This window comes from Tachypleus tridentatus, chromosome 9 (assembly GCF_004210375.1).
Source record: "Tachypleus tridentatus isolate NWPU-2018 chromosome 9, ASM421037v1, whole genome shotgun sequence".
Lineage (NCBI taxonomy): Eukaryota > Metazoa > Arthropoda > Merostomata > Xiphosura > Limulidae > Tachypleus > Tachypleus tridentatus.
In genome coordinates, this window is record NC_134833.1 from 164,604,316 (window position 1) to 164,630,341 (window position 26,026).

The 26,026-nt window shown below is 31.4% G+C and overlaps 1 long non-coding RNA gene and 1 pseudogene across 2 annotated transcripts in view; both read left to right on the forward strand.

The window, feature by feature from the left end:
* The window catches only part of LOC143227562 (uncharacterized), a 56,742-nt pseudogene extending 41,796 nt beyond the window's left edge, over positions 1-14,946 (forward strand). Inside the window, exons 14-16 of the transcript XR_013015012.1 lie at positions 4,688-4,794; positions 10,881-11,058; positions 12,373-14,946. The product of XR_013015012.1 is annotated as an uncharacterized LOC143227562 (transcript). The remainder of the gene's footprint in view (positions 1-4,687; positions 4,795-10,880; positions 11,059-12,372) is intronic.
* On the forward strand, positions 14,397-20,301 carry LOC143226857 (uncharacterized). Its single transcript, XR_013014786.1, has 3 exons — positions 14,397-14,528; positions 17,732-17,829; positions 18,546-20,301. It is a non-coding gene; the product is annotated as an uncharacterized LOC143226857 (long non-coding RNA).
* Positions 20,302-26,026: the final 5,725 nt, after the last annotated feature.

Sequence of the window (26,026 nt, forward strand, 5' to 3'; positions counted from 1 at the left end):
ATACCTCACTCAGAAAACAGAGGTGTAATAACTTACTTTAGTACAAAAATATCGCATCTAATCTCGATTGAAGATTCATTTAAATCTGACATTAATGAGACCATTTTTTGTAATATACACTTTAACAACCGGCTAACTATTCCGATTCTAGCCATATATTGCTCACCAACCAAAGATATCGACATTAATTTCCTTCAAAAATATGTTAATCGTAAACCTAAACCAATTATTATTGGAGATTTTAATTCACCGCACACAGAATTAAGGGGTAACAGAGACACACGCAGAGGATCGTGCATAAAAATTTTTATCTCTAGCAATAAAATGCACTTAATTAATAACAATACACCTACACACTTCTCAGCCGCTAACGGCTCATACGATGTACTCGATTTCATCATCGCACCCAAGGACATGGTTAACAGAATATCTAACTTTAAAGTGCATGATGAAATCACCAGTGACCACTTCCCCATGTCATGTATGATTCACCAGCGCCACCCTGCTGTGGCGTACGTGACTCCTTCCGCATACACCTACACTGAAATAGACTGGCTCACTTTTAATGCCTCTCTGGACTCATACCTACCCCATCCAATCGAACATGTAAATAACAAAACAGAACTAGACAACTATGTTGATCAAATTACAGAAGCCATAAAGAAAGCCATTAAAAAAACACAATTCCTAAATCGAAAAGAAAACAATCACTTATTCAATGGACTCTAACACCAGAAATTCACGCACTAATAATCAAACACAGACAATTAAGACGAACACACTACATCACACGCGATCCACACATTAAAACAGAAGTCAATAGAACAAATACAAAAATTAAACAAGAAATTAAAAAAAGTCAGAGAAAACAATTGGCATAACTTCTGCAAAAACTTAGAAAAAACCAAGAACAATCCAAAAGAATTCTGGAAAAAATTCAAGAGTATTGCTTCAGACAAAAACACAAATCACATGCTACAACACATCACACACAACAATAAAATCGCAAGGACAGACGAAGAGAAAGCTGACTTATTAGCTGACTATTACAAATCCACTTTTAGCCATTTAAACTCAGTAGATTTCGACACACAACACCAACACCATGTCAACAACTACATAAATACAAACCAAGCTTCATTCTCACCAGGATTTCCCGGAGAGACACTAGAAGCATACTCAAATTCAATCAATAGAAAAATAACCATATCCGAACTAAAGATTAATATCAAAAACTTGAAGAACACTTCCCCCGGACATGACCAAATACCAAATATTATTCTCAAAAAAAGCTCCACTCTCCTACTACAACACCTCACAAACATCATGAACATTTCACTAGCGACCGGGGTATTACCCTGACACGTGGAAAAAAGCCATCATAACTACGATCCCCAAGAAACAAACTAACAGAACAAATCCAGATAATTTCTGCCCCATCAGTCTGTTAAGCTGCCTTGGCAAACTGATGGAGAGAATTATCTCCAACCGTCTCCTCCATTTTTGCAAATCAAACAACATCCTTCCAGAATCTCAAAATGCCTCCAGAAAAAATAGACAAACAACAGATCACCTCACACGACTCACCGAATCAATCTACAAAGCTTACAACAACAATCAAGTAACCATCGGGGGTATTCCTAGATGTCAAAAAAGCATTCAACAGCGTTTGGCACAACACCATCATATACAAACTAAATCACCTACAAATAAATCCTACGATAGTCAAATGGATTTCAAATTTTTTAACCCATAGAACAGCACAAGTAAAAGTCAATAAAACCATATCCAAATTATTTAATATAACGGCAGGAGTGCCCCAAGGATCAGTCCTCTCTCCACTTCTATACATAATTTTCGTCAGTGACATACCTTTTCCAAATCTAACATACACACACAATTCACAATATGCAGACGACATCGCAATCTGGAGCACCTCTAGAAACCCAGTAATGGCCATGTCTCGTGTACAAGAATCACTAAACAACGTCTCAACATGGAGCAACAAGTGGAGGGTCGTGTTAAATCCGACAAAAACACAAGCAATTACCTTCTATAGAAAACTAAAGAAGCAAAGAAAAAATCTAGAAAAATAAAACTATCACTTGGAAACACAACCATTAACATGAGCAAAAACATCACATTCCTTGGCGTCACTTTCGACACAAAACTAACATGGAAAAAACACATAAACAATATACACTCATCAATCAGAAAAAGGATTTCATATCTAAAGAGTATAACTGGTAAACAATCGAAATGCGCACCGAACACAATTATACAAATATACAAGGCTTACATCCGTCCACTAATAGAGTACGGATGTCAAGTAACATACAATATGTCAAACAACACACTCCAAAAAATCCAAGTGCAACAAAACAAAATATTAAAATCCGCATTCAGTTTACCATCTTTTACCAACAAATTATCTACACCAAATTAGTAATTTACCAACTATAAGAGACAGAATAACAGAACTTTCTCTCAAATATTATCTAAAAGCAGAAAATAGAAACAAACTAACGGCATCACTACACAAATTATCAAGTGCACCAACGAAATACATATCACCTTACAACATATTTCAAGAATCACAATCCACTCAACAAAGAATCTAAATAAATATAATCTATGTTATTAACATGAATTCCTTTTTTTCAGGTACAGGGCACACGACAGGCAAAACTTTCGGCCTGTGGGTGTGAAAGTGGGTTTTCTCGGGGCACTCCCGTTTCCCCCCACATCAAATTCTTCAGGCATTGGATTTCTAGATCCCAGCCTAGGCAACCTTTTTGCCAGACCCAGAACCGGGCCGTTTGATTTGATCTGAATTTGAATGAATTACATTCACGTTCACATCTGCCCAATTTTTTTCTTTTCGGGACAGGTCCCGGCCTTTCTTTCCTCTGCTGCCTTTGCCTCCACCCAAAAGAACATTTAGTGAGACATTCTCCACCCAAAAAGTCAAGAATAATAACGATAATTAATTTATTAAAATAATAATTAAAAAAAAAACACCACTTAATCTTAGTAACAATCCACGAAAGGGGACGAAGAGGAACTACAAAGTTCCTGAACACCCCAGTTGGAGAGAGAACTCTTCTGATTTCTCTCTCTCTAAACTGAACCCCTGCCACGTTAGTTTAGTACTAAATTTAATTTTAACTTTTTACCAGATGTTTGGCAGAGATAGGCCTAGCTGCTTTGTACCATAAAACACCAAATTAACCAACCAACCAGCACAGAGTACCTGTTCTATGTGTTTACAACACTGAACAAACTTGGAGTAAATATAAAGTATACAACTGGGCAGAGCACAGAGAACCTTTTATGTGTTTATGAACAATCAAACATTTTATTTGTAGATTTATTTTTCTCTCCAAAATGTCACCATTGCTACTGGCACATAGCTCATCACTTTTATTCCTGAGTATGAAATAAATTACCTAATAGTCTTACTTGCAATTGTAATTGAAACATAATCTGGCTGTTTCCAACTTTCATGTGCTGACAGTATATTCTAATGGAATTTTTTAACTTTTACTAGTGGAACCCATAGAGCCAAATAAATCAATTTATCATTAGAAATAGTTAAAACTTTTAACAGATTTCTTTGAGGACAAGTTAATGAAATTTCTAGTGCACAGAATTACATAAGTAGGAAAATTATTTATATTGGTGTAGTTAACAACTACATCTAAGAACATTTTTGAAAATTATGAAATAAAAGTTTGAATTGTTTATATATTTTAAAATCAGAGTATTACACTATAGTACTAACACATCCCTACTATCACATATTACACTATAGTACTAACACATCTCTACTATCACATTTTATACTATAGTACTAACACATCCCTACTATCGCATTTTATACTATAGTACTAACACATCCCTACTATCACATATTACACTATAGTACTAACACATCCCTACTATCGCATATTACACTATAGTACTAACACATCCCTACTATCACATATTACACTATAGTACTAACACATCCCTACTATCACATATTACACTATAGTACTAACACATCCCTACTATCACATTTTACACTATGGTACTAACACATCCCTACTATCACATATTACACTATGGTACTAACACATCCCTACTATCACATTTTATACTATAGTACTAACACATCCCTACTATCACATATTACACTATAGTACTAACACATCCCTACTATCACATATTACACTATAGTACTAACACATCCCTACTATCACATATTACACTATAGTACTAACACATCCCTACTATCACATATTACACTATAGTACTAACACATCCCTACTATCACATATTACACTATAGTACTAACACATCCCTACTATATCATAAAAGTTTAGAAAAGAGAGGGTACATGAATATATTTTAAAATCAGAGTATTACACTATAGTACTAACACATCCCTACTATCGCATATTATACAAACCTTGTCTGAATCACTCATGTTACACCAAACATTATTTTTTACAACTTGTATTTGGTGCAGCACAAATACTTTCATAACAAACCAATGAACCTTTTAGAATGTATTTATGTATCGTGTAAGAAATTATAGAAGACTTGTAGTTCTAAAACATAACGTTAATTTGGTTATAATGTATTGAAACACAAATTATATCAAATGTTGTTATAGACAAACCTACATTATTTGTACTTCTAGTTCCAGCTGATTCATTAGAAGAAAGTTCTCTATGTACAGTTATGAAGTTTGATATAACAAGAGAGGAACAAGAAGAAAAGTGTGATGTAACATCAGATAAAAGTGAGGTAATTAAACTTATTATAGTTATTAAAGATAATATGTAGTGTAACTGTGTCTTTATGGACTTTGTTTGTTTGGTATGTAATTAGTAATGACATGTTTGTAGTCACAAGCTGAAGAATCTCACTATAAGTTTGCTACATTGTTGTGAATACACTTATTACAGCTGTGATATTGCCAATACAGTAAAATTGATGTACTATCACTTGGAAATGTGAATATGTAACATCAGATAAGTGAGGTAATTAAACTTTTTATAGTTATTAAAGACAGTATGTAGTGTAACTCTGTCTTTATGGACTTTGTTTCGTATATAATTAGTAATAATAGCCAATGAATACACAGTGAAAATCGTGGATTTTGCTTTATGAATGTTTTGAGATTTGTATAGTCATGGGTAATAGGGTGGCTTTACTGGACAGTCACTTGTATGTTACTGGTATTATTTATGGGGATTGGAACTGTAGTTTGAATAGTTTAATTGTGTTTCACGAGTTCCTAAGCCATGTGTATTTTTGAATATGCTCTACTTTGTGAGCAATGTCATTTTCTAGAACCTTCCACCATGGGCCATGAAGAGGGCTATGTTTTAGCCAATTGAAAAAATGTTGGTGTATTTGTAACAACTTTGGTGATTTAATGGAGATGAGGATTGTTCTTTGGAAGTTTTTTAAAATCAAATGGTTTTCCTGAAATATTGTTAACAAAATTCTCACCATTCAAGACAACTGAAGGAAAAGTAAAAAAGTCAATAAGAATATGAATTTATATGTTTTTGTATTAGTTTGATGGTTTATAATAAGATCACCCATTTGTTCTTTATCTCTATTTAATACTGTTCAACTAGCTTTGAATATTATAATAAAATCCATGTAATATTATGAAATATATCATTTGTGATGATGAGAAACCTACTTACAGTAAAAAGTATCTCAAGACAGCTGGTATATTTATTAAAACTTTAACTGAAAGAAAATACAGAACAACATTTCGACCTTCTTAGGTTAACTTTGTGTAGGGTAGTTTTTAAGTTTATTTGACTACCTTACAAGTAATTGTGATTGTGTAATGATTCACACCCACTTATTGTAATGTTGTCTGTGGTTTATGTGGAGCCTCATGGTTTACTACATGCACATGTATCTAGTTGCATGTAATTTAATGTTTATAGAGTGATTATTAACATTGTTGTAACTTCACTTTATCATTTTTTCATAAGGTTTGTTTAAGCGTCTTCTGAAGAGTGCTTATTTTATAGCTTTAGTATTAGTCTAAGTGTTCAGTGTGGAAGTTTAGTTATTATGTGAGAAGAGTAAAGATAGTTGAATTGTTTCATAAATTAACATTTTCTTTATTACCCAATGTTTTCTGTAGATACCCATGATGCTTTGCTGCAGTAGGATATCTATAGGAAGCTCAGTATTTTACTTTCAATTTGGGTAAATAAGAGAGTCATTATTTGATGTTTAATTTGAGTAATTTCTTGTCTGTTTAAACAAGGAAGTTGTTATTGTGTGCTCTTTTGTAGATTAATTTTTTTTCTGGTGTATTAAGAAAGTGCTAATTGAATGTTTCATTTAGAATAGGGGTCACCAAACTTTTTTCACAGGGGCCAGATTACTTTGGGAATGAGAAGCACAGGCCGCATGATCATTATGTTCAATACTCATAAGCTAGAACGAAAGCTCTCTGTAAAAGACTTAACACTAAGTTTAGGATGCCACATTAGCCATGTGGGAGTAGCATACACACACATAATAAAAAACAAACAGAAATACAACCAACATTTTTATTTACCAGAAGGTTATCAAAGAAGGTGACATAAGCAGAAACAATTGTCACATTGCACATAGTGAGTACATATCTGAATTTTACTGAACTGCAAAAAAGTTAGTGAGATTTATGAAATTGGCATTTGGCTTTCGAAATATCTTTAATATTCGGTTTTGAATTGCTGCATCCAATCATTAGAATTGCTTTCAAATGTTCATCAGTCAACCTTGATCGATGTACCGAGTTCACATACTTCATTTTTTGAAAATGCTTGTTCATAGACATAAGTTGTTCCAAACATTGATGCCATACCAGATGTGAACTGCTTCTGCTTTGGAAAATCATCTTCAGGTATGCAGCTGTATGATTCAATAAGTTGCCCTCTTTGTGTTTTGCTTTCAACAGGTCATTTCTTTGCAAATTGATGACCTCCAGCTGAAGTTCCACTGGCACGTCATCAATGACACAATGAAAAGGATTCTGAAAAAGGAGAACGTCACTTTCGATTCTACCGAGATCCGAAAATCTCTCAAAATATATTTATTTAAATCACTAATAATCTTTTTCTGAAACATCAGGTTGACATCTTCTGTGATTTGAGCATGAAACTCATTGAAACTCTGAAAATGAGAGGTTTCCTCCTTCCAAATGTGCTTCAAACAATGACAACTTTCTATGAAATCCTTTAATGATTCTATAGAGATCACAGACAAGGTTATTTTTCCCCTGAAGTTTCAAGTTCAATTCATTCATGTGGGATGTGATATCAACCAAAAAATGGCAACATTGACAATCAGGTTGGATCCGACAGAAGTGGATCAGCTCTAGATGTCTCGATAAGAAATATATCTATTCCTCTTCTCAGCTTATAAAAATGAGATAAGACTTTACCGCAGCTGAGCCACCTCACCGCCGTGTAATAAGGCAAGTGACAGAAATCCGAATCAATTTCTTCAAGAAACGCCTTGAACTGGCGATGATAAAGTTCATGACCCTGAATGAAGTTCACTGCAGAAATGACTGGTTCAGTACACAAGAAATATCTAAGTCTTTTCCACAGAGTGCTTGCTGATGTATGATGCAGTGTATGAACAGAGCGCTTGGGAGTTGAAGATCTTCCAACTGTTTCCTGATCAGCCCCACCAGACCCTTCTTTACTCCAGCCATGTTTTTTCCTCCATCAACTGTTACACCTCTGAGCTGATTCCACTGAAGGTTATAGTCTTGCAAAGTTTTATGCACTTCCATGAAAATGTCTTTTCCAGTTCTTCTATGCATGCTGCAAACTGATGCCAACTCTTCCATGATCTGAAAGTCCAAATTAACTCCACGAATGAAGATGAGAAGTTTGACATACTCGAAGATCAGTAAACTCATCCAGTGCCAGAGAATACCACAGGAAGTTTCTAGCTTTTTGGCATATCTGTAATGCAATGTTCTCTCCAAGTTCTTCTGCTCTCCGTACGACTGAAGTTGCTGAAAGGCTGATACTTTCAAAGAAATTGGCATTTTCAGGTCACAACACATTTGCTGCTTCCATCATACACTCTTTGATGAAGTTGCGTCAGCAAAAGGTTTTCCTCGCTCTGCCATCCTATGCACTATTTTGTAACTTGTACGAGTGACAGATCCATTTTCAGCAAACTTTCTCATGAAGAGATTCTTTTGAGATTCAAAAATACGTTTCATGGATTCAGATTTCTCAGAACGGAACTTTCCTGAAAATTTATATATGTTGATAGTTGTTTTGTTTCATAGTGACGCCGAAGATTGTACTCTTTCAAAATGGCAACACTTTTGGTACATATCACACAAATAGCTTTCTGGTTTTTTGTTTCCAAAAAGAAGTACTTTTCTCCCCATTCTTCATTGAAAACATGACACTCGGAAGCCACTTTTCTTCTTTAAAAGCAGTCATAACGGTGGGTGAAAAAAACAGTATTTGAAAATGAAAAATACAGAACGTTGTGAGAAAAGTATTGTACTGGTCCAAGAATGCACAAACAAAATATATTGAAATGTATGTTTGCCACTACACTCACCTAAGAACGAGTTACGAAAAGCGCATAACTCCACTACAAAGAGAAATGAGCTTGCTGAAGCAGTAACTCAAGGTCGCTGAATTTACGAGATGAGTCGATAGGATGAGGGTTAAGTCTGTACTTGTTCTCGAAATCCCAATGCTTTCATAGATACGTGCCTCGATTTGAATAAACGGGCAGCAAGGATGAAAGAAGAATTTTCCTATTGGTTAAAAATGCACATGACAGCCTTGTTTCTGTTTATCATAATGTCTTGTGTTTGCCAGCTTAAAGCGACCATTAGTGTGATTTATTTTGTTATGACAGTCGGACATTTGATGAAATGTCACTTTTTATTTCCAAGTGGCTAGCTGCTGGCGGGCTGGACAATATGACCTCAAGGGCCGTAGTTTGTTGACCCCTGATTTAGAGTAATTTCTGGTCCGTATTAATAAAAGTGATTAATGGGTGTTTCTTTTTGAATAATTTTTTGTTTCAGTCTTTCACAATGGGCCTAGTATAATATATGTGTTCATATACACATTTGTACATGTTAGGTATTTACTGTCTAACTTTTTATACAGTGTGTACCTTCATAAAATTTGGAAGACTTTTAGTAAAGATTAGAAGTTATTGGAAAACGAAAAGTCAGATTTTTTTTAAATGAAAGATTTGTTTATGAAAATTTTGGGTCTCCTTGGTTACTAGTCCAAGCAGTAAGTTATTTCGTGTCGTGATTAAAAAACACTGTTCTTCACGCCCAAAATCTCAAATATTATTTATATACTCTAAAACCTCCTAAATACATTTCAGGTGTTTGTTTCACTAATACTATATTTTATTTTCTATCAACTGACCATCCTTGTAATCACCATAAAAAAATTAAGAAATATAATTTTTTTTTCATCCCAGAATGACTACAGATTATAACATGAAAATACAAATGTTTAATCTAAGTAGCTTAAGTCTCATAATGTTATATATTTATTATATTGACCTTGTGGTCATCCCTAGCTAACATTACATAACTTGCATTGATGTGATGCACGTGCACTCATGTTACCATATCCGGTAGTATAAAATTGACCTTGTCTTGGTTGTGTTTCAGTGGACTAGTATTTTGTATTATACAGGACATATGTATATAGATTACCACTATTTTTAAAAAGTTATGAAATTTATTTTTCTTAAAATATAAAACAATAAATAGAAAAGTAAAGCAAACAATTATCTCTTTTGGCCATGATCTTTAAACTTCGGTTGGTGCTGAGCATACATTGCTAAGCCTTTTAAAATTTTGTATTTGTGGAGAACATCAAGCAGACATTTTTATAGTCTTACATAAATGTAACTAAAAAATTATAATGCTGTTGAATTATAAGTGACCACAATGATGCCGTTGAATTGTAAGTGACCACAGTGATGCCGTTGAATTGTAAGTGACCACAGTGATGCCGTTGAATTGTAAGGGACCACAGTGATGCCATTGAATTGTAAGGGACTACAGTGATGCTGTTGAATTCCACTATAATTTATTAAGCTCGGTAACTGTGTTTTGGTCTAAAAAGAACTAGGAGACTTTAAGCAGACTATTTCTTGATGATGAGAAACCCACTTGAAATAAAAATGTATCTCAGAACTGCTGATATGGGTGTTATCACTACTTATCAGTGATAATACTCATACCAGCCATTGTGTGATACATTTTTGAGCAGACTAGAGACACAACGCACTTTCTTGAAATCTTAGATTGAAAGAATGTGATAGCCTTTTTACAGGTTAAAATGGCTTAGAAAGCCACTTGGGGGACATTGAGCTGTTGAGTGGTTATTCAAGTGCCATGTATTGTAGTAGAATTATATAAAGGAATGTTTTTAAAAATAGCTTGTCACTATTGCTAACTTGAGTTCGTAATTTGGTCAAAACTATAGACTAAGTATTTTGACATCATGAACATTTAATTTTAAACAGTGCTGTATTAAACATACCACATGACTCACTAAAATTTATATTTAGGTGTTATTTTAATATTTGCATTTAAATTAAGAAATTATCACATTTATATATTAAAACTTGAATTATGCTCTACAATTTAATTCTAAACTTATCATAAATTTATAATATGGAAGTTCAATAAAATTTTGAAGGCAAGTTAGCAAATGCGATAACATGGCCTTTGACCCATGACCCATCACAAGAAGGTTAATTCTGTATTCATGTTTCAAATTAGGGAGCTGTGGAGATGATAACACTGGTTGTCATTTCTGTTAAGTTTTTATTGTGTTATTTGCTTCTAGAACATACTTGTTGAAGTGAAAATGGAACAGCCTAGTGATCTGCTACAAGATGATGTCATTTCTAAGTTCAGTTACAGTGATGATGAGGACCAGGATGGTTCATGCTATAATGTTATGAATGTGAAAACAGAAACTGAATATGAAAGAGATATTGAATCTTGGTTAGAAAGAACATCTGGTAAGTACAAACTTCATCTAAAACATGCATTTTTCAATACTCATCAGTTACCATTGTTGGCACAATTAACTTTGTATCCCTAAAGTACACATAAGTTTCTATACTATAATTTTTAATCTGTTTTCACGAGACTTAGCAATGTTTCAGTAAATATCACATGCCCCAAAAAAATCATATTTTGTAATTAGGTATTTCTACTGAAACCTATCCAAGAACATACAGAGTAAGTGTGTACTAATAGTACAGTGATTTTCTTATGATTAAAAATAATTCCTTCATCTTAAAATCCTGTAATTTATCTGTTATTGTATTATACCTCAACTGTATACACTATCAATTTCACAGATGTTACAATAGTGATAGAGTATGAAATAAACTTAAATTACTGTTTTTCTTTCTAGAATAGCTATAACTTGAAACATGAAACTTGTTTTGTTAAATATTGTATAGCTCCTAACTGTATATATCTGTTTATATCTGATCTTATAGTGTTATTACCCTTTCACCCGTATATAATCTTATTATAACAATTGTAAATCACTTGTGAAGAATTATAACTATTATTATTCATTAACTTACTTAATATAACCTAATAAATTTCTGATTGTAAGGCTTTAACTACTTTCACGATAATGAAGAATCTACATATAAAACAATAAATATATCACCTGTAACCTCTTGTTTTGTTGATGACCATTGCCAATGAAATTTAAGTCTATGTTATAAAACTAATGGTACTAGTACACTAAATAGATTTTATTTAAATAATGCACCAAAGAATGCAGAAAATTAAAATCTTTCTTTGATATTTAACAATTGTGTAAGAATCAGTAAAGCTTCCCTTTACTTATAGACTTAAACATCACATTTTAGTTTAGTCTATGTCTTGGAATTTATAAATACTTATTTAATACATATTGAACTTTTGAAGAGAAGTTATAAAGTATAAATGTTAATTAACATGTTAAAATACACAAAGCATTTGAAGGTTTCATGATTATCAACCACTTCAATACAAAACATATGTAACAGTTAATTCAGAAAGTTACTGGCTGAAAGTATTGTTTGTTACACTGTACTATCATATCTCTACACTTTAGACTATCTAATAAAAATTCCCTCTTCAACATGGTACATTACCAACAGTTAATGTTTTCAGTGCTATCCTCATCTAAGTGGAAATGTTTTTTATACAATGTAAAATTTTTTATTGTGAAATTTGTGTTGATTATATTAAAACATTAAAATATGTTAAAATATCATGTTGTATATATTTATAATTAACTAGTTTCTGACATCATATGTCTGTTTCAGATATAAAGACCAGTGTGAACAGCTGTTATGGAAGTCAAATTCCTGGTTATGTTATAGAACAAGAAGATCACATTACAGAAGACATAAAATCACCAAACAACAATATTAGTAGAGAAACAAAGTTAAGTGGAAACAACATGAATGGATCTAAAACAACACAGTGTGATGATAAACAATGTGGAGAAACATGTGATAAACTAAAACAACAAAAGATTATACAGTCAGGAAAGAAATTGTATCTTTGTTCTGTTTGTGGAAAACACTTTGGGAGAAACAGTCACTTAAGACAACATCAAAGAACGCACACTGGTGACAAACCTTACAGTTGTACAGTGTGTGGAAAATACTTTGTTACAAATAATAGCTTAAAACACATCAAAGAGTACACACTGGGGAGAAACCTTACAGTTGTACAGTGTGTGGAAAACAGTTTGGAACAAATGGCGATTTAACAAAACATCACAGAATACACACTGGAGAGAAACCTTACAGTTGTACATCATGTGGAAAACAGTTTGGTTTAAATAGTACCTTAAAAAAACATCAAAGAATGCACACTGGGGAGAAACCTTACAGTTGTACAGTGTGTGGAAAACAGTGTGGTAGAAATAGTGAATTAAAAATACATCAGAGAATACACACAGGGGAGAAACCTTACAGTTGTACAGTGTGTGGAAAACAGTTTGGTACAAATAGTATCTTAAAAAAACATCAAAGAGTACACACTGGGGAGAAACCTTACAGTTGTACAGTGTGTGCAAAACACTTTGGAACTAACAGTGAATTAAAAATTCATCACAGAATACACACTGGGGAGAAACCCTACAGTTGTGTAGTGTGTGCAAGACAATTTGTGTCAAACTGTAACTTGAAAAAACATCAAAGAATACACACTGGGCAGAAACCTTATAGTTGTACAGTGTGTGGAAAACAGTTTGGAACAAATAGTACCTTAAAAATACATCACAGAACACACACTGTAGAGAAACCATACAGTTGTGATGTTTGTGAAAAACATTTTGGAACAAAGGGTAATTTAAAAATACATCAATTAATACACACTGAGGAGAAACCTTACAGTTGCACAGTGAGTGGAAAATGTGCTTTCATATAAATAATAAACTAAAAACACAAACAATACTGTATAGAAATTTTACAGTCTGTTTGTGGAAAACACTTTGGTGGAAGTAGTACCTTAAAAACACATTAAAGAATACACACTGGGGAAAAACCTTGCATTTGTACAGTGTGTGGAGAATGCTTTGTAAGGAAGAGTGAATTAAAAACACACTGAAGAATACATAGTGGTGAGAGACATTCATGATATCACAAAGTATGTGGGTTCAATAAATTTTAATATGAAATGGGAAAAACTCTAACCCATTTTTTGAAAGGTTTACCTTTCTCTTAAAGGTCATTTGTGGTGGTGTAACAAATGAATGATATATAAATAGTGATGTCAGGAGGGTCACATGGGTTCTTCAAATGAATGATGTATAAATAGAGTGATGTCAGGAGGGCAATCTGGGAATGGTGGTGTAACAAATGAATGATATATTAATAGAGTGATGTCAGAAGGATCACCTCGGGTCTTCAGGAACTGTTTCTGTATAGTTTTTGATGTTTTGTTGCAGATGTGTTTAATTTTTTTCAGTGCAACAAGTCTGGAAAGGAGAGTGTTATGTAGAAAGGTTTTATAGATGTTTTAGAAATGGGAAACCATAGGAATGATGACTAAAGGAGATTGAAAGAGAAAGAAATCTTAAGCAGATCAGTTTATGATGACAGACATGGAAAATTATCATTAAGAAATGGTTTTAGAAATATCAGGATTAAATATTGAAAATTCACAGTACATGATTAAAATATATAAACTATTTTTCTGATAAAGACCAAAGTGATGATCAGAGATTACAGATTCCACAATCTATTCATTCAACAAGGTTTGAAAGCATTTAGATTAGCAATCTAATAAGCTTGTTTTATTAGCTTTAGTCTCAGAACTGGATTCAATGTGAATGAAAGTAACATTGTTCATGGAATGACCAGGTTGGTTGTAGTGTTGATCAACAGGGAGACCTTTTTCAGTATTGATAGAAGACTTGTGGTGGTTGAAATATTCTCTAAAGAGTCATTTGGGTCTGTTCTACAGACAGGTAATTGCATTGTTTACACTTCGTGTTCCACAAGGAATTTCTTCAGAAATTTTAAAATCTCTGGTTATTCTTATCAGAAAAAAGAATAGTTTTTATGAACTTGTAGGTTTGACAACAAGCTTTTTACATTGATGACAACTGTTGTGTGACGGGTTGTAATTCACAAGGTTATCTTTTGGATTTCTGTTTTTTCCAGAGGGAAGCATTGAGAACTTCAGGAAATATGTTTAATTCTCTTGATGAGGACTTGGTCAGTGTGACTGACCACATGACCTCTTTGTTATAGTTTAAAGTCTGTATAGATTTAATACTTCTATGTTTCATTATAGTGTGCATATCTTCACAAAATTTGGCAGTCTTTCAGTTAACATTGTCTTTCATGAAATACGTTTAATAAACTAAAAGACTTGTCTGTGAATATATTGAGTATTTATTTTGAATACATCATATACAATGTAAGTTTCATGCAATAACATGCAAAAAGTAGACAATTGTCTTTAATAATCATAAATCTTCTGTCTTTCTTACTATGTGACAAGGAGTCATTTTAAATTTATCCAAACTAAGTGTTGTGATTCCTATGGGAAACAAATTTATAAGTGCCATTGACAATTATTCATGTAGAATACAATGTAAAACAATATATCATTTGTTAGGTTAAAACATTCACTTACTTTTGGTTATGGGTAATTTATAATTAAATGTAAGAGAGAACTATTAAATTGTGAATGAGACAATGCAATAAGTGGCTGTAGCAGAAGGAGACAATGCAATAAGTGGGTGTAGCAGAAGGGGTCTGATTTTCTGTTCAGTAGCTGTGTAACCAAACAGAATTGAAGGCTATAAAAATTATAGTTTGTCTGAACTATGATGAATTTATAGTGAGTAATCTACATTTTCTTTTATAATTTGAAGGAGTAGTGGACAAAGTAATTAGAAAAACATGTTTCATGCTGGAGGAAACATGATTTTAAAAAATAATTAAAGAATAGAATTAAGAACTTAAGACTCCTATACTATTGAAGTGTGGGTTATCAGCTAAGATTTTATTATATTATAATAAAAATTAGTTTAATAAAATTTTGAATGTAAGACACAAAAACTTGGGGTCATGTACAGTAAAGACGAAAGACTTAAGGTGATTCTACAGTTGTACATGATGAAAGTGTTTGTTCAGAATTCATGAAACGTTTCTCAGTTTAAAGTGATAGGTAGAAATAATAGGAATTCTATTTGAAATGTTAGTGTTACTGTATTTTAGGATATTTTCTGCTGAATGTTGTTAGTTTTATCTCTGTCAGTTTTGGTATCTTTATTTCCTTTTGTGTTACATGGCTTGGTTTTGATTCTTGGCATGTTTTCTGTGGTCTGTTTTATCTGAACTGATATTCCTTATTTAATGTGAGAACTAAACTGTCCTGTTTAGTGTGAAGTATTGTGGTCTACCTGTAGGTTTTTAGTACAAGTTAATCTATAAATATTTTGTCATGTCTAAAGACACATCAAGAAAGGTAAGTTTGATAAAAGAGTAACTATAGGTAAACTTCATTGTTTTGTGAATGTTGTCTGGATGAGATAAATTATTTAAGTGATTCACAACTGGCTGTCCAGATGAAAAATCTCATCTGTGTGATGTTTCCATGTACGAGTTGTAACAGGGATTAATTGTAGAAGTTGACTTTTAATATGGCCTACAAAACGTTTGGCATAATTGAGAGATATTTTGGTATCTATTGCAGTATTTTATCCTAAAGATAATGTTTGTTATTAAATTTTAAGTTGTTTAGAGTTCAGACTGGCTAATCAGTTAGTGTTAAAAGGTTTAGGCAGATTTTATAGGGTTTCTTGACCTTCATTAAATGGAATATTTGTTTAAAGAAAAGAAACATCCATTGTGCAAAGAAGAATGTTTGCCAGTAAGTGTCTGTTTTTACCGATGTTTTCTGTAACATTAAGAAGGTGACTAGTATCCTTTATTTGTTGGTCAATAAAAGCAAACAGCGTTCAAGAAGCTGTGTTCATGTTAGAAATTGTTTTGCCCAGGACTGTTTGGTTTGTGTACTTTTTATAAAAGATAAAACTTACCTGGAAAAGCTTGTTTAGGTATAAAATACTGGAAGGTTTCTTTTTTTAATTGTGTTGGAGAATATTTGATCAGATGAATTATTCTTCTGTATGTCTGTTGTTACAATACAAGCTGTGAAATTCCCTTCAAAATTACTATTATAATTGTTGGTTACCACAGTTGTAATCCAGAGCTGTAAATAATTGTCTCCTTTTTCAGAGTCCACACAGGTGAACTCAGTTCTTTTAGAACACTCACTGAAAAGACAAATTCATCGTCTTTATTTCTGTTATTACAAAGCACGTTGTAATAATGTTTGACAGAAAAAATCTACAAATATCTAGCTATCTAGTAACAACAGTATAACACAAGAAAATTGAGCAGTTTTTGTGTAAGATGATGTTGACAATATTACAAAAACCTGGTACATTTAATCTACATACACGATGTAGGTGTTGTACAGTTACATAATAAAACATGCCTAACTTGTTGCTTTTAAGTAATTTTAACACTTGTTACAAAAATCAAAAAATAATTAAATATTAAATTGCTTAATGAATGAAATAATTCTTAAACTGAACAGTCATGTTTATCCAACATTGTCGTATGATTTTAGATCATTCAGAACAGTTCTTTTATCTTGGATAAGGTTATTATGACATCGTTTGGAATAGTTTAAGGCATGTTTCACATCACTTTCTAATGCTTTAATATAATTGTAAATGTGTTTCTTTGGTGGAGGTGTTTCGTGAAAACCTTGACCTTGCTTTGAAGTTTAATGTATGTTGATCTTCATGAGGGTAGAATTTGTTGTGAAAAAATTTGAAAAGTCTACATTTTTGAGAGAATTCATGCAGGTCAGAAAGAAGTTGAGATAGATTAGCAAAGCTGATGTTTGGACAAGAATTTAATCTTTTAGTGAGGAAAGTAAGTTTTGCTTCTGGGAAGTTATGTTTGAAATTTTAGGTAATGAGAGTGTTCATCATTAATTATGAGGTAAATTTTAACAAATCAAAATAAAAGAATAGATTGAACAAGTAATAAGTACAAGAATTAAAAAGTTCTCAACTGTATGGTTACTGATTGTGAAATGTTTACTATTGGTGTATCCTGATTCAACAATTTTAATCTGGTTTAGGTGTTCATATGCTCGATCACAATGTCAGTGGCCTGTTTGTCCAACACATAAAGTATTACGTTTTTTACAAATTATATGTTTCATGGTACATCGAAAAGGTATGTCTGATGTTAAAAGTTTTATTTTTTCTTTGTATACTTGTAGTGCTGTGGGTAGGTGAAACACTTGATTCATTTATATTTGTGAGTGCCTATGGTATCATTTTGTTTAAGGTTACTGTGCAATGGGATTTATTTTAGGCTTTTGTTATGTCTAAGAAACAGTGGATCGTTGAAAAGAGATTTAGTTGTAGGATGTTAATTGTATTGTGTTGTTGTTCAGTATATCTTTAATCTGTTTGTTCTTTTATTTTGGTTTTAACTATATATTTATTATTTTTAATAGGTTTTTAGTTTTATGGGACTTGTGTATGTTAAAAGTATTTAAATGTTCATTGTAGAATAAAGGTAGATTTTGGTGGAGTGCTTAGTGCTACAACAGTTGCTTTTATGATTTTCAGTACTAATTTAATATATTTAAATTATTTAATTACATTTTGTTTCTTGAAATGATTAACTTACTCAATCTAGTGATTAAAGGTTTTCAGTAACATGAACATATAGTTAAAAATTGTGGACACAATAATTTATTAATATTTTCAATTTACAATACGATCTACATTTACATCCATTAAGGATGTATTTACATCAAAATGTTAGTTAACAACTATTATCTTAATAAACTGAAGGTACTGCTAAACCATTCACCAGCTGCTTGGTCATGGTGAGCATGATTCACTATCATCGTGTGGTAAATGTGTTTCTTTTTGTGATAGGTATGTTGCTTTGACCGTAAAGGAAGTTGAGCAGCTACAAAATGACACAGTAAATCAATGGAGAGATGTAGAGAAAATAACAGCAGTGCACTTAATGTTCCTGTAAAGAAACCAGTAACTCCTTACCTTTTTGTAAGGGAACATTTAATATGTCATATTTACTGTAAATAAATATAGACATGAGACTGAAGTAGCAGCAAGGAACTTATGAAATTATTACTCTTTATTAGAGAAAGAAATGTTTGTCTGCTGAGGAATGTTTATTGTCAGATAGTCCTAGTTGAATTTTAGAAATAAAAAATCAAATGCCTAATGACAATAGGACAAAGTTAAATTACCTTTTTCTTCTAGAAAGTATGTTTGTGAAAGTGTTGAGGGTACTCTGGTTTTGAAAGTTAAGGACAGCAAAGGATCGTGTATGGAAGTGCAGTTAGCCCAGTTTTGGACTAGTCTTAAAAAAATGTAAACTTTTTATTTGGTTAAGTGGGCATGATTATGAATTACTGATTAAATTGAAAATGTTTATTTTGTTTCCATATTTGTATGTTTTATTCTGAGAAAATATTGCTATGTATTGTTCTTAAAATTGGATAATGCTGTTTGTTGTTTAGCAAAGCTTTCAAAAAAACCTAAGTTAGTAATTTAAATTTCAGTGCATGGTTTTGTTTTTAATTTTTTCTTTGGTATATAAAAATTCATTGTAACACTATAAACTCAGCTACCTTTTGCTTTTTTTTTTGTAATTATCTCATGACTGTTGACAATTAGTTGACCGTTACTGTAATGTTGGTAAATGTATTTTTAATGGTGAGAAATTAGACATAATTAATCCAAAGTGAATACTTGCTTTGCCATTCCTGCATATAGTAGACCAGGGTTTCCAAACTTTTTAGACCTGCGAGCTTCACATCAGAAAGAAAAAAAAAAAATTCTGAAGCCTTAATAAAACAAAAATATATTAAAAATAGAAACAATCCATCACTAGCACCAGATAAAGTTTACTTTAAACTTTTAGATTATGAATATATTCAAAATATCAATACTTAAAAATGTTTACTTGTTCAAAAATTTCTGCTTGCAAAAGTACAGTGTTATTATTTATTAGTTAGTTCTATTCCATTGATTCCACAGAGATGTAAAACTTAGTTCTATTTCATGTATCCTACAGAAATATAAAAACATAGTTCTATTCCATCAATTCTACAAAGATAAAAACTTGGTTCTATTTCATAGATTTTATAAAGATATAAAAGCTTGTTTAGTTCTATTCCATCGAGTCTGTAGAGATACAAAAACTTAATTCTATTTCATAGATTATATAGGGATATAAAAACTTAATTCTATTTATTCCATCGATTCTTCAGAGATATAAAAACTTAGTTAGTCCTGTTCCTTCGATTATACAGATATAAAAATGTAGTTGTATTCCATAGGTTCTGTGGAGATACCAAAAAGTTAATTAGCTTTATTCCATAGATTCTGTAGAAATATAACAACTTAGTTCTATTCCATCAATTCTATAAAAATATAGAACTTAGTTTTATTCCATAGATTTTGTAAGGGTTCTTTAATTTTGCATGTGTTTCTTTATTTAGTATTTGGGTGTTTTCCATGGTTGTTTGATATGCAGTGTTTGAAAACGTGTGAAGGTGACTTTTTGTGTTATTTGAATCTGGTTTCCATTTTTCTACTTGTTTCTCCAATATAGAAGTTGTGGCAGTTATCACATTGTATTTTATAAATAATGTTGGTGTGATGTTTGTCAGTGTAGTTTTTTACACAGTATAGACCTTATACAACAGCTCAAGCCAAAAATAAACAAACACAAAGGAACACCTTTATACCCATATTAATAAATATAATGAAACATCTAAGCATGCCCTCTACATTCCTACATTCAGTTACACCAACTCCCTTCAAATATGTGGTAAGCTATCGGTCAGTTTCCTCTTTCTTTCTTTGTGAACCTGATAATGACCGAAGAAGGTCAAGACGTTGTTTGCTCCTCTACATAAGAAATGTTCTCAACCCAAATCAGCCATTTTTATATATTTTTCTCTACAATTCTCAACCCAAATAAGCCATTTTTACATATTTTTCTCTACAAGTGGGTTTTCTCATCATCACTGATTATAAATATGTAATGTTTACAAATGTGTATTCAAACTCATATTTCATAGTGAACCCATCACGAAAGGGTTAATAAACCCCTGATTATAGTGGTCAGAAATATGAAGTGTTTGTTAAACTTAAAATGGTGAACTGACTCTAGGTGTTAGTGTTTTTATTGTATTTTATTAGTTATTAATTATTCAAATAACATCACAATTTATAGTGAGTATAAATACACACTGGCAATACTTGTTTACAAAAGTTATGATTTAATAACTTTACAGATCCATGTATAGTACAGAGATGTTACAAAAGTTATGATTTAATAACTTTACAGATCCATGTATAGTACAGAGATGTTCGGATATTTCAATACTAGTTTACAAAAGTTATGATTTAATAACTTTACAGATCCATGTATAGTACAGAGATGTTGGGATATTTCAATACTTGTTTACAAAAGGATATTTCAGAGATGTTAGGATATTTCAATACTAGTTTAATACTAGTTTAAAATTATATGTTACATCATATAATAAATCACTTTTATTCTGTAAACTTAATGAAGACTATACACACATATTGGATCATTGTATAAAAATAAAGCTTACCTAATAATGACAATTATGATGAATATCTTGAAAATATGAAGGATAATAAAAATGATGAAACACGATGTGAATGTATATGAAAATTTACCAAAACATGTTTACAACTACATAAATCAACACTATCAGAAGTCAACATGTATTTATAAGGTTGTGTAAAGAATCCAGAAACAATTATTGCACATCTCTATAGGCAACATGCTATATCAATGCTAACCCAATGTGATCTTGTTTTTCTTACCATCTTGGAGAATTGTTCTGGCATTTAAACAAGCAACAATGACTGCATAACCTCTCTGTAATACTATATCTCTGAAGAACTATGTTTTGTCCGCATAGTTTATACACTTAGTTGTACAGTACCAAGAAGGTTATTATCAAACTGTTACAGGTCTCAAGAAGTAGGATAAAATAAACTACATAATGAACAAATAGGAATCCAAAGGACTTTGTTAACTATTAGAAGTTGGATTAAGATATAATTTAATGTTAGTGTTTAAATTTCAGTTTAATAATTAGACAGTACTGACTTTGCTACTTTCATGTGAAAAGGAAACTTTGAATGTCTCAAAGTGGACAAAAGGAAGAGATTGGGTTTAAGATATACATGCATTTTTTTATAAATATTGTAAGGAGGTGGTTTCAATTTATATGGATATGAAGAAATTTTCCATGAATTTATTACATTTTTAATCATGTTCCGCAATGATTCTCCCATTTTTGCTTTCTCTAAACATTTCTCAGATACAGATCTTTTGTCCATGGTTTAATCACATGAATCTATTCACACACATGTTAAGATAAAGGTAAATGATTTTCTGAAATTAGATGATAATGTTCAACTTCATGGATATATTGTTACTTCAGTTTTACCACTAATCTATATCTGGATATAAACATTAAAATACTGTAATTTTACATTGTTTATTATTTACAAACTACTCATTGTCATATGATCTTGATCATAATAAATATTTTTCATGACATTGTAAATTCTCAGTGACAAAGTAAAAGTTTCTATGTTCATAAAACACCAAACTGATGGTGTTGTATTTAGACATTAAATTGGACAGTGACCCTCATATGGATGTCAAGGATTGTTTTAAATCCCCTTAAAAATTCTGGGCATGTTAATAAAGCTGAAAAAAAACAACCCAAAACCATGGCATTTGTTTTATCTAAAATTAGTTATAGAATTCAAATAAATATTACAACCAGTAAAGTTATGTGTGATTAACTTATTAAATAATCTTTAACCAGGTTTTATACCTTTCTCTGGTATTTTAAGATATCATTCATTTGCAGACAACTTCTCAGTTTATGAAACTTATCTAAATCTCAAATACACTACATGGCCGAAAGTATGTGGACACCCCTTCTAATTAATGGGTGTTGCTATTTCAGCCACACACATTGCTAACAGGTGCATAAATTCAAGCACACAGCCATGCATTCTCCATAGACAAACACTGGTAGTACAATGGGTCATTCTGAAGAGCTCAGTGACTTTCAACATGGCACTGTCATAGGATGCCACATTTCTAACAAGTCAGTTCATCAAATTTCTGCCCTGCAAGAGCTGCCCCCATGACCTCTAAGTGCTGTTATTGTGAAGTGGAAACATGTAACAAATCTATCACTAATGTCTTATGGTAAGTATAATTAATTATAATCATGCATTATTAGCATTTACACCATAAAAATCAAAATAAACCTGATACTGAGCTAGATAACAGGACTGACAATAAAGTAATTACTTACTTTAGAAGACAGAATAACTGACTTTTTAATAAAACTGTTATTGAATAAGTTGACAAGACTGACATTTAATAATATTAACATCTTAAAAATAGCTTAATAAAAAACTGGTACCGAGTTAGGAAAAACGAGTGAGTCATGTTAGAAAGACTATTGTATATCAAGAGTCTAATGAAAAAGTTATAATTTATACATAAGATCAATATTATTGATTGTAAGTTACACATCTTCTTCCATCTCAAAATTAATACATTTTAACTTGTAAGTTACACACCTTCTTCCATCTCAAAATTAATACATTTTAACTTGTAAGTTACACACCTTCTTCCATCTCAAAATTAATACATTTTAACTTGTAAGTTACACATCTTCTTCCATCTCAAAACTAATACATTTTAACTTGTAAGTTACACATCTTCTTCCATCTCAAAATTAATACATTTTTCTCCTGTTTCTGGCCAGTCAGTGGCTGAATACAGTCCACATAACAAAATTCTTTGATAATACTTGTCATCTCTATGTGACCTGAATAAATAAAATGAACAGTTGAAAGTACATCAAATACGCTGTCAGTGATTTCAACAAATGTTTTATGAAGGTTCTAACTTTAAATATTACTGTTTTTACTACAGATAAGTAAACTTTAGTAACCAATAACAAGAGGGTATCCTCAATAGCACTTGAAATATGTTTAGATGGGATTAAAGTAAATTAATCTAAGAGACCATTTTTTCCCATTTCTATTAACTATATTTTTGTGCCCCAGTAATATCAAGCATGTAACACGTATACTCACTCAGTTCAATTTTATAACTCATCATGCAGGATTAGAATACATTAATCTACATGATGTTGGACATGGTCAAATATACCAATTGAAAGGGTTTGTCCTTCTGAAACCAATACTGTATTTATATCTCGTATTGAACAATAGATGCTGGAGTTATAAGCTAAAATTTTGTACTTGACCAAACAAACAAAAAATCTCAAAAGTCATTCTGTGAGCTACTATGCTGTGGCTAAAATCACCACATTAGAAAAAGATCTGTATAAATCACTGTTCATAATTAGCTATTAAGGGTAGGAAAACCAATCAATAACATGGTACAACCACAAGGATCTACTGAATATATAAAATTTAATAACAAATAACTTGGTAGAAAAAAACTATTTTACACAGCAAATATCTATCATATATGTGAAATACAACAGTAAATAGCTTGGTGGGAAAACCAAGCAGACAACCGACTTTTCACAACAAAGATCTATCACATTTAACAGTCAAACAGCTGGGTACAGAACCTATTTTTCACAACAAAGGCTCATCAATTATAAAAATTTAACAATAGATAACTTGATAGACATTACTATTTATATTACTATATACTATTTGTTTCAATGAAAATCAGCTGAGTATTTATTTGCCACAAGATCTAATGATTTACTATCCAGGATTATAAGGTCATTGCTTCGACTTTGTTTTATTTATCATTTGTATCCTAGTGGTAGAAGTAGTAACTAGCAATCAAACATTGTGAACCTGCAAGATTTTGTATCTAGCAGTTGAATGAAAAACATTAAACTCCTGGTGTTGACTGGACATGAAAATTTTGATAAAGTTGCGCTTTATTTGTTTATAATAAACACACACACGCATACAAAAATGTGTGGCTATCAGTTCCATATACATTCATGTTAATAATAGATTATTTGTAATAATTGAAAAAAACAGCAAGTTGTTGACATGACTTTTAATACACAGTAGAGACTTCACACTTTATAATTTTAAGTGTAGTGTTAGCACAATGTTATAAAACTTATAAACTACATCAACAAATAAAGTGATAAAGTTCTGTGATATTTAATTTGATCTTATAAAAGACTTAGTTATTTCTAACAAATATATGTTGATATAACCTGAAATCCTATTTATCATTAACAACTGATATGGTAACTGTAAGACTCTCTATGTAGACAAGACTTTCCATAACTTATTAATACATATCTTGAAACACATGAAAGTTTATAACAGAACTGTAGTTAATATTCTAACTACACTTAACTTTCCTATATATACTACAATGAAACGTGATCATCATATCCCAATTTCTCAAGAAGATTTCTTGGTAATAACTTATGGATGTTATGATAACAAACTTATGATAAAAGAAAGTTTACATATAATGAATGAAGGTTCAACTATCAATAGATATTCAAACTCATTCCTACATGTATTTCATTCTCTACAAATTGAAAGTTTTTAACTTCCTAAACACTGTTCATTGTGTGTTTATATTAATAACACTGTTCATTGTATGTTTATATTTATAACACTGTTTATTGTATGTTTATATTAATATTTATGACACTGTTTATTGTGTTTATATTAATATTTATGACACTGTTCATTGTGTGTTTATATTAATATTTATGACACTGTTTATATTAATTAATTTTATTGATTTGCTTTTTGCTACATGACAATTATATATTTATTTGAAACCTCTCTCTCAGAATCTTTATCTAATTATGTTTTAGTGCCCAGATAACCATGGTGATTTAGACAACAAAGCTTCAACAAACAGACCATAAAATTGTGAGCATGAAGGAAAGTGTAAACTAATTTTGAAAATAATCAATTGTGAAAAACATTTGTTCCATGAACGTCATCAATGTTTATATTCGATAAACTGTTGTAGAGTTTGAAGAACACAATCTATACAGTTATATCAAACAGGAAATATCAAGTTATAATTCATTATCAGTTTTGTTTCTATGTTCTGATTGCTGGCAAAAAGTATTTTTTATGTAAGATGAAAATGAGCAAAAACAAAACACACATCACAGTATTATGTCACAATAAAAGCTTCCTAATTACTTAAATCAACAAGTTTCATTTTATATACTAGAGACAAATTCTCAGCTCATACTAACCCCTCAACTTGAGTATGTCTTGCACTCCAGGTGTTGATAATATCAGGTCATCCATTAAGTAATGTTTGA